Source organism: Vipera berus (genome assembly GCF_964194415.1).
Source record: "Vipera berus genome assembly, chromosome: 5".
NCBI classification, from domain to species: domain Eukaryota; kingdom Metazoa; phylum Chordata; class Lepidosauria; order Squamata; family Viperidae; genus Vipera; species Vipera berus.
The window spans coordinates 63,229,505-63,242,993 of NC_138207.1; the positions used below are offsets into that span (position 1 = coordinate 63,229,505).

A 13,489-nucleotide genomic window follows, 5' to 3' on the forward strand; every position below is an offset into this window, starting at 1 on the left:
CGTTCAGAGCTTTTGAAAGACTGTCCAATGAAATTTTGTCTTGTCAGTTGGAAATTTATTTATTTATTTATTTATTTATTTATTTATTTATTTATTTATTTATTTATTTATTTATTCGGTTTATATACCGCCCTATTCCCAAAGGACTCAGGGCGGTTTACAAGGCAAAATTTAAAAACAATCCAATATAAAATTAAAATAAATTAAAATAAATTAAATTAAGTCTAGCCACAAAAAATAAATCACAATTTTAAAACATTAAACCCCTCAGTCCAGACCAGATAGCTCAAAGAGCCAGGTTTTTAGGTCCCGGCGAAATGAACGAAGGTCGGGGGCAGTCCGGAGTTCTGTTGGCAGTTGATTCCATAGGGCAGGCGCGCCCACAGAGAACGCCCTCCCCCTGTGGATCGCCCGTCGGCAATCCTTGACTGGCGGTACCCTGAGGAGGCCCTCCCTGTGGGAGTGCACAGGACGATGGGAAATTGATGCTGGCAGCAGGTGCTCCCTTAGATAATCCGGGCCCATGCCATTTAGGGCTTTATAGGTCATCACCAGCACCTTGAATCTCACCTGGAGGGCAACTGGAAGCCAATGCAGCTCGCGGAGGTGTTACATGGGAGTATTGGGAGACTCCCATTACAACTCACGCGGCTGCATTCTGCACCAGTTGAAGCCTCCGAGTGGTCCTCAGTGGCAGCCCCATGTAGAGAGCATTGTAGTAGTCTAGCCGGGAGGTCATGAGCGCATGGGTGACTGTGCGTAGGGCATCTCGGTCCAGATAGGGCCGTAACTAGCGCACCAGGCGAACCTGGGCAAAAGCTCCCCTGGCCACGGCTCCTATATGATCTTCCAAACTGAGCCATGAATCCAGGAGGACACCCAAGTTCCCCATCTCAGCATTACAGGAAAAGAATGAAGCTGGATCAGCTTCATGAAAGTAGTGGAAGAAGAGTATTTTTGGAAAGTATGATCTTCTGGTGTAATTTCTTGTAGTAAATATATCAGCAAGTTTCTCCAATTCACCAATAGTAATATTTACATGTAAATTAGACATTGAGAATACCTAACATAAACTGTACTGATTTAAATCTACATTCCAATTTGTGTACTAATATCACCTAATATCACTATTAGGAAGTTTCTCCTTAATTCCAGGTTGCTTCTCTCCTTGATTAGTTTCCATCCATTGTTTCTTGTCCTGCCATCTGGTGCTTTGGAAAATAAATTGACCCCCAATTCACTTTGTCCCCTGCACTATTATTTTGAATCTGGCTGTAGTTGATGACCATGAGATTCTAGTAACATAACTGTTTGCTTTCTTCTCATAAAGACTACTTGTTGGATATAGCAGCAAGATTACAGCAGCGGAAAGGATTCAAATGCCCAACTGTAAACATACTCTGCCTCTTTCTTCATTTAAATAGATCAAAATCATTTACTTTATAATGCACTGGAATATCATTTACAGCAGCACTAACATTTTATAGTAATGGTTCAATTAGCAAAAATACAGACTTTTAGGAAGCCATAGTTCAGTTGTAACTGGCATGTGTTTTGTCAGGCTTCTTTCAACAAACTCTAGATCTGGAGGCAGGTTTAGGCAGGCATTCAGGGACACAGGTCTCTGATAAGTAAATTTATTGCAAAAGGAATAAAAGTTTTTGCAATAAGATTACTATGTGTCAAATGGAGGCTCAATTTATAGCAAACCAAGGTTAAAATTCTTGTTTTCCTCCACTTGGTGTGATGTAATGAGCCAAAAGATGCTGCCTTATACCATTTCAGAATAACCATCAGATGTTCAATGGGGAAGAGAAAGACAAGAGGGCATCTTGCTTTGCTCTTCATTATGAAAACTCCCCTGCCTTAGTTTATCTGGGGAACCACTAGCCTCCACCCCATCCCTTTTCCATTACTTAGTTCCCCATATCCCATTGTCCTTATAGGAGCTGGTCACAAGGCCTGTAGTATCCTATTTTTAACTCTTTGGGCAATCTTAATAACTGTCAATAAGAAATATTTGGTAATTTTATGTATAGGCCTTCAATGAGATTCTCAGTCATCCAGGTCATGGTTGTCCCAAAGGTGCTTTTTTCATAAAGCAACTGGACTTTGTTTTTCTTTGAAGACATTTCACTTCTCATCCAAGAGGCTTCTTCAGCTCTGACTGGCTGGTGGGGAATGGCAGGATTTATACTCCTTGCAGACAGCTGCTCATTTGCATTCTTTTAGCCAGTCCTTGAAGCCCTCCCCTCGTCATCTGAGTAGTGCAAATGGCTGTGGGGCCTTCTTGGAACTATTGAAAGGACTGTGTTGTAGACTGGAGATAGATGATGTCATATCCCTCCCCTTCTGTTGAGAGAGGGCTGTTCAGTTTTGACATAGATGGCCTCTTTGACCCCTCTTTCAAACCAGTGGTCCTCTCTGTCCAAAATGTGGACTTTGCTGTCTTCAAAAGAGTAGCCTTTCTTTTAAATGCAGATGGCCTGCTGAATCTCTTCCTGACAGGTTTATTTTCCTATGTTGTGCCACGAGTTTAGGAAGTGGTTGTTTTGTGTCTCCAATGTATAGATTTGCACATGGCTCACTGCATTGTACTGCATATACCATGTTGCTCAGTTTGTGTCTGGGTGTTTTATCTTTGGGGTGGACAAGCTTCCGCCTTAGTGTAGTCTTGGGTTTGAAGGGTGCATGTATGTTGTGTTGGCAAACGACCAGCTGTCTGCAAGGAGTATAAATCCTGCCATTTCCCCACCATCCAGTCAGAGTTGAAGAAGCTTCTTAGATGAGAAGTGAAATGTCTTCAAAGAAAAACAAGAAAGTCCAGTTGCCTTGTGAAAAAAAGCACTTTTGGGATATAAGCCTTGAAGTTAGTGTTGACTCCTGGTAACTGCCTGGACAAGTCTATAAACCTTTCTTGGCAAGTTTTTGGACATGGTTTGCTATTGCCTTCTTAGGGTTGAGAGAGGAGGACAGGCCTATTGTCACCCAGTTGGCTTTGCGCCCACAGTGGGACTAGAACTTATGGTCTCCTAGTTTCCAGTCTGATGCCTTAACCACTTGTGCCAAAGACCCAAAAAATTTGTTGTCTGCAAGATAGGAACTGTGAATCCATCTGTGTGTGTGTGTGTGTGTGTGTGTGTGCGCACAATATTAAGCCAAGGGATCAGAGAATGAGAAGCACCTGTCAGGACTGCAACAGGAAGCAGAGGCTGGAGGCAGGGGTAGGCAACCTTGGCTCTTTTATGACTCATGGACTTCAACTCCCAGAATTCCTGAGCTATGCTGGCTCAGGAATTCTGGGAGTTGAAGTCCATGAGTCATAAAAGAGCCAAGGTTGCCTACCCCTGGCTGGAGGGAATAAGTGAGGATGTCGCAGAGAATTGATACCGCTGCAAGCTGCCAGTTCGTGGGAAGGAGAAGCTTCTTTCGGAGCACCCCAAGCTAGTCTCTATTTTTTCAGAGCGCAAACCGAAAAGGTGGTTGTTGTCTGGCTCTGGAGCCCGAAGAGATGGGTAGAAAGCGCCTGCAGGGGGGGGTCCTCCCCGCTCTCCCCCATTTTAAGCCCGGAGAGCGGATTAGGCGAGAGTTCTCGAGCATCCTCACAATCAGCGCCCCCCAAATTGGAACGACATGACATCAGCTGTTCGTCTTCAAAGAGACGCTCTTTCATTGGCCGACTGGCATCGCTGTCTTGGCGAATGAGCGCGCGGCAGGGCTGCAGGCCGGGCAGACTGACGTGCGAGCTCCAGTCACTTTGCCGTATGGGGGTTTATTTTGCTTTGGGCCACTCCAGCCGCCGCCATTAGGCGAGCAGGGATAGATTACAGGGCGGCGGGATCGCCTTCGCTCGTCCTTTGACTCCCCCCCCGCCTCCCGTTTGGGTGGTAGCGTCCTTCGACTGACTACGTCCTTCGAGCCACCCAGGAAGAAACCATGTCCTGAGCCGGGGGGGGGAGGGGGGGGAAGCAGGAGGCCGCAGCTAGCCGCAGCTTGCGGTGCGGCGCAGTGCATGGGTGGGTGGGATGTGGATGAGAGGGAGAGGCGGCAGCTGCTGAGGAGACGGTGGCGGGATCCAAGGACAGCCTTGCAAGGTACGGAAAGCCTCCCTTCCCTTTCCTCGGCCGTCCTGCGACGGGAGGGATATAATAACGCTTATCAGCCTTTTTGGAACTTAAAAAAAAAATTCGTCTCGCATTGAACCTTCTTTTAAAGACCCCCCCCCCTCCTCTCCCGGGTTTGAACGTGAGGCAGTTTTCGGACCTGAACTATGGAGTTTCTCCTTGAAAGGAGGCGAGGAGCGGAGGCGAAGCGTCCGGCGGCGCTTGAGGGAGCCACAGAATCGGCTCTCTGGTCTCATCTCTTCCTGGATCCTACCTGAGTCCCGAGCCTTTTCTCTCTCTTACTTCCCATCCCTACCCCTTATTTATTTATTTATTTATTTATTTATTTATTTATTTATTTATTTATTTATTTATTTATTTATTTATTTATTTATTTATTTATTTATTTATTTATTTATTTATTTATGATTTGATTTGATTTGATTTGATTTGATTTGATTTGATTTGATTTGTATACCGCGCTTCTCCCTAAGGACTCATGGGCGGTGAACAGTGGCATAAATGTCAAAATGTACAAATACAGAAAATTGAAAATAAATCATCCCCAAACACACACACACACACACACACTCACACACTCTTTCCCCCCCCCTCCCCCCGCCCCAAATTAACTAAAGCTCGTCCGAATAATTTCTTTCGGGTTCCTGTCTTTGAGTCTCGGCGCTGCCTTGGTCTTTTGCTGGCCCGTGAAGCTTTCGCTCCAGCCGAGGAAGGGCGCCCACAGGAGAGCCGTGGGATGTTTCTCAAAACTTTCCTGCCCGGTTGATTTGACTTTGAGGTCCCTCTGAAAGAAGACCCCCCCCCCAAAAAAAAAGCGAGGTCAGGATCTTTGGTCTTGGCTCCCCACCCCCCCTCCGGCCTTTTCTGGGATCTCCCTGCACCTGCTGGGGAGAGTGGGAAGGGATTCTGTTGCAACTCGGTTGTTTACTAAGGCATTCTACCCTTGGGTGGTTGCTAGCGAGAGAGTTTGGCTCTAAACCAGTGTTTCCCAACCTTAGGAACTTGAAGATGCGTGGACTTCAACTCCCAGAATTCCCCGGCTGGGGAATTCTGGGAGTTGAAGTCCACGCATCTTCAAGTTCCTAAGGTTGGGAAACGCTGCTCTAAACATTATATGCTGCCGATCATGTGTCCTGAGTCACACACTCTTTGCCTCTGAGGTTTTTGGAAAGCTACTGAATATTGTAACTCTTTGTTTTGTTTACCTCCGTGTGTGTGTGTGTGTGTGTGTGTGTGTGTGTGTGTGAGAGAGAGAGAGAGAGAGAGAGAGAGAGAGAGAGTTTTTCCGATGGGCAGTGTGTCCTGCCTTGGTACCATCGCTCCTGTATTTAAAGAGGGAATTTAGTACAATCATCTTGGATTATGTTGCTGTAAAATACCCCATGGGCCGTTGTTTGTGTCCAAGCTTTAATATAAATAGCATTTTCCAAATGCAAGGGGACAGGTGCTTTGTATTCTTAGTTATCTACCTTCTCAGTGCTGCAGTAGCTACTTCTTACTATAGTGAGGTCATAGCTCTGCTGTTTCTCCTCCTCTGTCGTTATTCATAGCTATAACCTGTGCCTGTCTTGTGTGTATTTGCAAAACAGCCTGCTATAAACTGGATTTTTAAGGTACAGAGGTTAAATCCTTTATCGTTGCTTAAAGTGACATGGATATTATTTTGTGCAGCCAAGTAGTTTTTTTTTTTTTAGAAAAAAAATAGGCTACATCTTTGATTTGTTCATGTTTACAAATAGCATCAAGTCGGTATGAGAATGTGTACTACCGGTAATTAGTTCTAGCTTTTAAAAAAAACAAACTCCTAAGATTCTTCCAATATTACAACAAAGTTTTTTTTAGAGGTCATTTAAGTCACTTTATGTATGCCTGGACTGCTACAGAAGACATTTTCTGCGGTTTACATGTTTCCCATGCTGGTTTTGTTTGTTTGAGAATACATGTTATTTTTTTCTATATTTTTCTGGCATTTTAATAGCAATCTCAGCATGTTATCTAAAATTCGTTATATAAGGTAATATTTTTGTCTTAGCCATCAGCATAGAAATCAGGATGCGCAAAGGGACCAAAACATAGTTTGGATACAAATGTTCTTATAATTAAGAGGTGTCTCTCCTCAAACTCATCATGGGAGATGACATAACTGATGCATGCTTCTTACTTTATACATTCTGTGATTTTAGAGGCAATATTTATCTAGCTCTTATATTCGTGAAAGGATACAAGTGAGAGCATAAGTTAGTGCCATTAAACAATAGCAATTATTCACTTACAGTTTTACTATTTAAAATACCTATTTTTTACAATTATAATAATATTTCTATTTTAATCTATGAAGTACTAATTCAGGAAGTTTCTTTTTTTAATTTTTGTTTTGGGATGATTCTGCTTATGAACTTCTATTTGATTGGGAGTTTGCATTTTGTTACCCACTGATTCTGAGATGTCCACAATGATAATAGTTGGCATCCAGTGATTTGCTGAAAATATCAGTTTCCCATGATATTTGTATTTTTATGTGAAGTGTCATAAGATCTTGACACTTATAGCCTTTTAATTTATTTTATATTTTCATTTCTCAAATTATTTAGGAACCTATCAAATTCAATGAAATTATGCAGTAGTAACCATCAGCTGGAAAGGTTCCTGATTCTGTAATAAGATGTTATGGAATCCTATTACATTGAAATCACAAAGCAATAAGTAAACATCACAATTTATTATACCAGAACCAAACTTTTAAGATTTTTATTTGCTATTTGCTATTAATTTTCTGCCCTAAAAATCATTGGAAATAATTTTTTATAGTAACAAAACTACCCATCCAAAGAGAAATCAGAATGGGCTATAATATGAAATGCAAATAAAAACAATAATGTTATATAAATAATAAAAGAACAGCAGCATTAAAGAATTAACCATGCAATATCTTTCAATAACAAATGGAAAGTAAAAATAGTCTCCACCAAAGAAAGAAAAAGAAATAATGGAAAGCTTGTAATCCATTCCAAAGAACTCCTTAGAGAACCAGATCTGAAATACTTAATGTTTGGACTGTGTAGGCCTCCATAAGCTGAGCTTTGGCATCAGCCTTGCATTTTGGTTAATTGCTCTTTAAGGTTTTAGAAATGGGAATGAGCACCTAAATTGAGTTTTGACAACTATAGGTAATTGGGACAGGATGAATAACATTGAGATGATAGGTTCACACTGCAATACTTAAAACCTATTTTAAGTGATGCAATAATAAAGGCATCCATTTCCAATATATTTTTCTGTTCAAACTAAAACTATCCTAAAAGCTTTGCTTTGAGAAACTTAGATTTACAACCATAACTGAGCTCAAAATTTCTGTTGCTAAGTGAGACAGTTAAGTGAGTTTTACCCCATTTTACGATGTTTCTTGTCACAGTTGTTAAATGAATCATTGTAGTTAAGTTAGTAACATGGTCGTTAAATGAATCTGGCTTCCCCATTGACTTTGCTTATCAAAAGGTCACAAAAGGTGATTACATGATCCAGGGGCACTGCAGCCATCATAAATATGAGTCAGTTGCCAAGCTTCTGAATTTTGAACACCTGACCTTGGGGATGCTGCAGTAGTTATAAGTATGTAAAACAATCATAAATTACTTTTTTCATCATGTATTAAGTTCAGTATTTTCATTCTAAAGTTTAAAGTAACACAAGTTCAGAATAGTAGTGGCGAAGACAGTGGTATTTACGTTAAGTTAGCACTTATTCATATCCTTGTTTATGGAAAGGAAGGAAGTGATAACTTAGATTTGTCATTCATGGTAGAATGAAACGGCTGTATTGGTATGTGTTCATCCTGATATATGTATTTGCTATAGTTGTTTAATGAGAAGAATTATTCCAAATTACCCTAGTCCTCAGAGATACACCATCATTAAATAGGCCATTGGGATTTGGATTTTTTTTTGAGTAGCAGTTATACACACTTCTATCAAACTGTCACATTTTGAGAAGTTTAACTGCATTCCAAATGCTGCTTGCTCTGTGGCAGAACATAGAAGTATAATGATAAAAAGTTCTCATAAATTGATTTTTGCATTAAATATGGTGCCATGTTGATTAGTACATACAGCTGTAATTGAAACCTAAAGAATTGTCATTATCATACATAGTTTTTGTTTATCATGGTGTGAAGATTATTCTTTTTCCTACATTTCATTTGCCCATTAAAAACATAGAGGGTTATCCTAATTCATATATAAAGTTAAGCCAGGGTTTGTTTTAAAAGTTATGGTTTATATGAATTTCTGATTCCATTTCAAACAATAAACCATGTTTTATTTAGCGGCAAACTACAAGTTGTAATTAGGCTTATAAATTTTGTCTTAGTGATGCACAGAAAAAATATCCATAGTCAAAATACATGCTCTATTAGAAATCTACTATGCTTCAGATTGAAAGCTAGGTATACATACTGCACCTAATAGTGCCTTCTTGTAGAAGTATTTTCCCTTCCTGAGAAAAATGTGGTTAAGTTCCTGAAGACCCTTAATTGTCATTTGGTATGACAAGTTATAGGAGGTAACGTGTGCTAATGACCTTAATTCGAACATATATTTTCTCCAGAATGCATGGCTACCAAATGCAATATTTTTCCATTTTTTTATTAGGCATGAATAACCAGATCCATATGTGTGGAGTTCAAGCTTATTACTATATTATGTTCTACCTATAATGCAGGAATCTCCCCAGTCTAGCAGCCTACTCTTGGGAACAAATGGAAATGGCTCCAAGGAACTTGTGGGGGTTGGGGGAATCAGTCCTAGCTCTTTTGCCATTGCACAGTGATTCCAGGCTAACTTCATGCTTGAGGTCTTCTCCCTACCAGGCTGGATGCTTCCCAACTTGCCTCTTATTAAGGACCATTTATTTATTTATATCCCACCTTTATTATTTTTATATCTAGTCTCAAAGTGGCAAAGATATGTCATAACTCCTTTCTCGTCCTATTTTTCCCCATAATAAACCCGTGAGATGGATTGTCCTCAGAAAGAGTGACTGTTCCAAAGTCACCCAGCTGGCTTTTATGTCTAAGGCAAGGACTTGAGGTCATGATTCTCCCGTTTTCTAAGACCGGTGCCTTAATCACTAGACCAAGCACCTTTTCAACTTCATCTGTAAAGTATAGAATGTTACTTTATTTATTTAATAGCTCTGCCCATGTCATTACAGTGACTCTGGATGACTTACAAAGTTAAAAATCCAGAAAGCATCTGAAAATCAACCAAAATAAATGCAAAAATAATTATAATAATAATGAAAACATAATGATCGGATGACATTCTTTCATAATTGGGAGCTGCAGTATATCCTTTCTGCTGGATCTGAGGGGCCATCTGTCCACTAGCACTAACTGCAAATATACAGTCAAAACCTCCTTCCTTGGATCCCACAAATGCATCTTGCCTACATAACAATATGAAGTACATAGATAAAAAGATTTCAGAAATACAACCCCCATCCCAACACAAAAAAACCCATGAGACCTCACAGGGTTGTTGTTGTAGGGAAAATAGGAGGAGGAAGGTGTGTTGGATGTGTTTATTGCCTTGAGTTATTTTTAAAAATAAAGACAGGATACACATCAATAAATGAAAACATCCTATAAACATACAAAAATACCCATTTAAAAAGATTCATAAAAATCATCCCATAATAAATTATAAATATGCTGTCTTGAAAACACACGCATACAAAACCAAGTACCGGTACTGGTGGGACATTTAGCATATCAAATGAAAAGTAAAATATCAATAAGTTAAAATCTGGCTTAGTTTATGTCTCAGTGCGTTGTATTAACATATTAGTACCATAGGCAAGAAATTTGTTTACATAAAAATAAAGATTATACGTGGACTTGGACAAAATTAACAGAAGTGTTAGCCCTTAGTGTTAGTGAGTTATAATGCGACATAGTCATAAAATACATTAGAACCAGTTGTTATGTTCAGCAAATCATAAAATAGTAATGTCAAGGACAGTAAGTGTGTAACCTTTTGAATTATACATAGAAATGGCTTTCAAAAGACTTCTTTGCAGGCTTAGCGTGTGATCTGTATTTCCTTTAATTTTATTTGAGGTGGGTTTTATGCTGTTTAGTAAATATAGAATTACATACATAATTTGTTAAAACTAGATTTCTATTTGGTATAATGCAAATACTTCATGGGACAAAGGTAGTAATGGAGATTGCTGTCTCTGGAAAAAAAATAAACACATAAGTCATCTATGTTGCTAATGTGCTTCAGAAGTCACAAATCTCTTGGAAGATAGAGAGGCAAAAATAAACAGTACTACTTAGGAAAGCAGAAGATTAAAGTTAGAAATTGATAGTACAAAGAATTAGAACAGATTTAAATTGAAAAGGCCTGGAACCTATTTTCTCAGCAGTGGTTTTAATTTACCGTACATGAAAATTGCAGTGATGGAAAAATTAAACATATTGCATCACTAGTGTTATCTGTTCAGTTTTAATATATTGAGGTACTGTTTAATATGTTTGTAATTAATAAGAGAGAATGGTATTTTAAGATAAGTTGGATAGAGAGCTTTGCATTGGTGCATGGTTAAGCAATAATTATTAATTTTAAAATTGGTTTTATTTGAAGAACTCTCAAACAGATGGAAATGTTTCTGTGCTCACAGTTCTGCACTTTTTCAGTTTCAGGTTCTTACTACATTATAGAGTACTTCTGAAGTTCTAGTCTAATTTAAGTAGTGGCTTACTATGAGGAGGAAAGGTGTTACAACTTCCATTATGTATTTTCAAATATTTATACTTTTAGAAAACTTAATGTATGATCTAATGATAAATATATTTTCAATAATCTGCAAATGTACTTTATTTATTTAAAAAATGACTATAGTGCTTCCCTGTCGTCCTTTCTTATACTAAAATATGTTATTTCCCTTAATATCTTCTATATTTGCATGTTGATTCATTTCATGGAATTCTCATTTACTTGCATAAAAATATTTCCATTTTTTTATCAGTATCAATCTAGTGCCTCAATTCTGGTTTGATACTTAGTTGTTAAATATTTTATGTTTCAGATAGAGTGGACTTATGTGATTGTGAATTTATTCCACTCATATCTAAAATATGTGGTAGAATGTATTACAGACATATTTGCAATTTTTGTAACAAAGCAAAGAAACTCCATTTATAAAGGTAGTCTAAAAACTTAATCTGTTACCTAGAACATTTTTATTAAACAACCAACATATTTTGAATAGCTGCATACTTGCTTAGAAGCATCTCATACTGAGTTTAATAGGCTTATTCTCAAACAAATGTGCAAAGGATTATATTTTGGTCTGTATAATGCTGCCAAAGCTAAATAGTTCCATTCCATTTTGCCTTTTCAAACTACAATGTAAGTATAAACAATGTGAGGATTGATTGGTAGCTTAATAAGAAAAGTTTTATACATATTCATACGAGGGTTCTTTGTTTTATAAATTTCAAGAAGCATTCCATGCAGTAAAACCACTAGGCTACAACAATTTGAGTATGCTGTTTCTAATGATCAGATAAATGTCTCCACCTTTGTGAGCCATTTGGGTTGCATTGCTACTGGTTTTCATCTTGTTTTGTAAAGAGAACATTACAGATTTATTATCTTTATAGTATTGTATTTGTTTCATTGACCAATGCAGAAATAAAACAGAATGTAAACCAGTGTGCAGGTAGACCTTGAAATACTACTGTAATGGAGCCTGTCCATTGTGGTTGCATGTTGTGGCAGTCGTTACGTAACAACCTCGCCATCCCTGCTCTCCCCAATAAAAGATATTAAATGAACATGCAGGTCATTAAGTGGAGTGTGGGATGCCTCATGATTGGAGGAGACATTGGAGGCCTAGTACGGGCCCAGTCCCATCTGCCTGGCCCTCCTGAGGTCTTCCCCACACCCCATGCTCCACTTTTTGTGCCTTTGATCCCTGTTTGCCTTTTCCCACTCCCACCAGAACTGATAATGAAGATGTTAAAGTAGTGAATATTTTCCGCCTTTTAGGATCAACTCTCAACAGTAAAAAGAAAAAAAAGTAAGATATTGGGGCCTGTTAGTAAGAAAATCAAGAATCCAGTTGCATAAAGGAGTGTTTAAGCCTAAAAGGCTCAGTTTGTCTACTAGATGCTGGGGAATGATTGTGTTAAATGCCAAACTGAAGTCAACAAAAAACAAATGCACATGAGTGCTTCAAGCTCAGATGGAGAACAGAAGAAATAGCATCCTCCGTAGAGCGATTTGGTTGATAAGCAAACTGAAGCAGGTCAAATGCTGGCGGGAGGCTAGATACAATAAGGATTTCATAATGATGGATGTCAGTGCAACCGGACGGTAATCATTGAGGCCTGTAATTGTGGGCTTTTTTGGCACTGGCAAAATGATGGCTGTCTTAAAACACGATGCGACCACTGCCTGCTGCAATGAGAGATTGAAAATATGTGTGAGAAAAAAAGCCAACTCATCTGCGCATTCCTTAAGAACACATCCAGGGATATTACCTGAGCCTGCTGCTTTCCGAATATTAACTTTCCACAGTGTTTTCCGGATAGAGGTGACATCAAAGCTAAGCACTTGCTCGTCAGGATGGGGCACAGCTTTCCTAGCAGGAGTGCTATTTGATGCCTCAAGTCTTCCAGAAAATGTATTCAGTTCATTTAGGAAGTCTGTGTCGTCCTTGCATCTCAATGGAGCCACCTTATAATCTGTAATGGCCTGGATTCCTTGCCACATTCGCTTGGTGTTTGCTGGGTCCTGAAAAAAGTTTTGGACTTTTCTGGCAGTGGGCTTGCTTTGCACCTTTTATGACACTTCAAATTAGCTCTGGCTGTTCTAAGTGCCAGCATGTTGCCAGATTTAAAAGCCACATTCCATCTTTCAGCCATGGTTTTTCATTCACCCTCAAAACAATGCTTTTAGTATGCAAAGATGTAGCAGCTCTCTGGGAAGTCTATAATGCTGGGAAAGATGGAAGGAAAATAAAGAAGAGGATAACTAGCAGCAAGGTAGATGGGCTTGATTACTGTAGGAATGGGTGTAATGTTGGAAGACCTTAGGGCCAGGTTGGAGGTCAGATTATTCTGGAGAAGGTCTGCGTGGTTGTTAACACCAGATTGATAGCATATAAATAATTGGCTAAGTTGTATGTTTTTGATGAAACCTTAAGGAAATAGAAACTGACACAAATTTTGCACAATATAAATATATAAATGCAACTTCTTTCTTCTAATGTAAATACATGCTTATTGTTTACAAATTTAAATAAGAAAACAATGAATGTGGCAGGCACAGACTTTGGAAAATCTTTTCTTCTATGGT

The 13,489-nt window shown here is 39.0% G+C and overlaps 1 protein-coding gene across 1 annotated transcript in view; it reads left to right on the forward strand.

Annotated features, from left to right (window-relative positions):
• Positions 1 to 3,871: 3,871 nt before the first annotated feature.
• The window catches only part of ZRANB1 (zinc finger RANBP2-type containing 1), a 56,323-nt gene continuing 46,705 nt past the window's right edge, over positions 3,872 to 13,489 (forward strand). The window contains exon 1 of the mRNA XM_081329552.1: positions 3,872 to 4,094. The gene's annotated coding sequence lies outside the window, so the exon portion shown is untranslated. The remainder of the gene's footprint in view (positions 4,095 to 13,489) is intronic.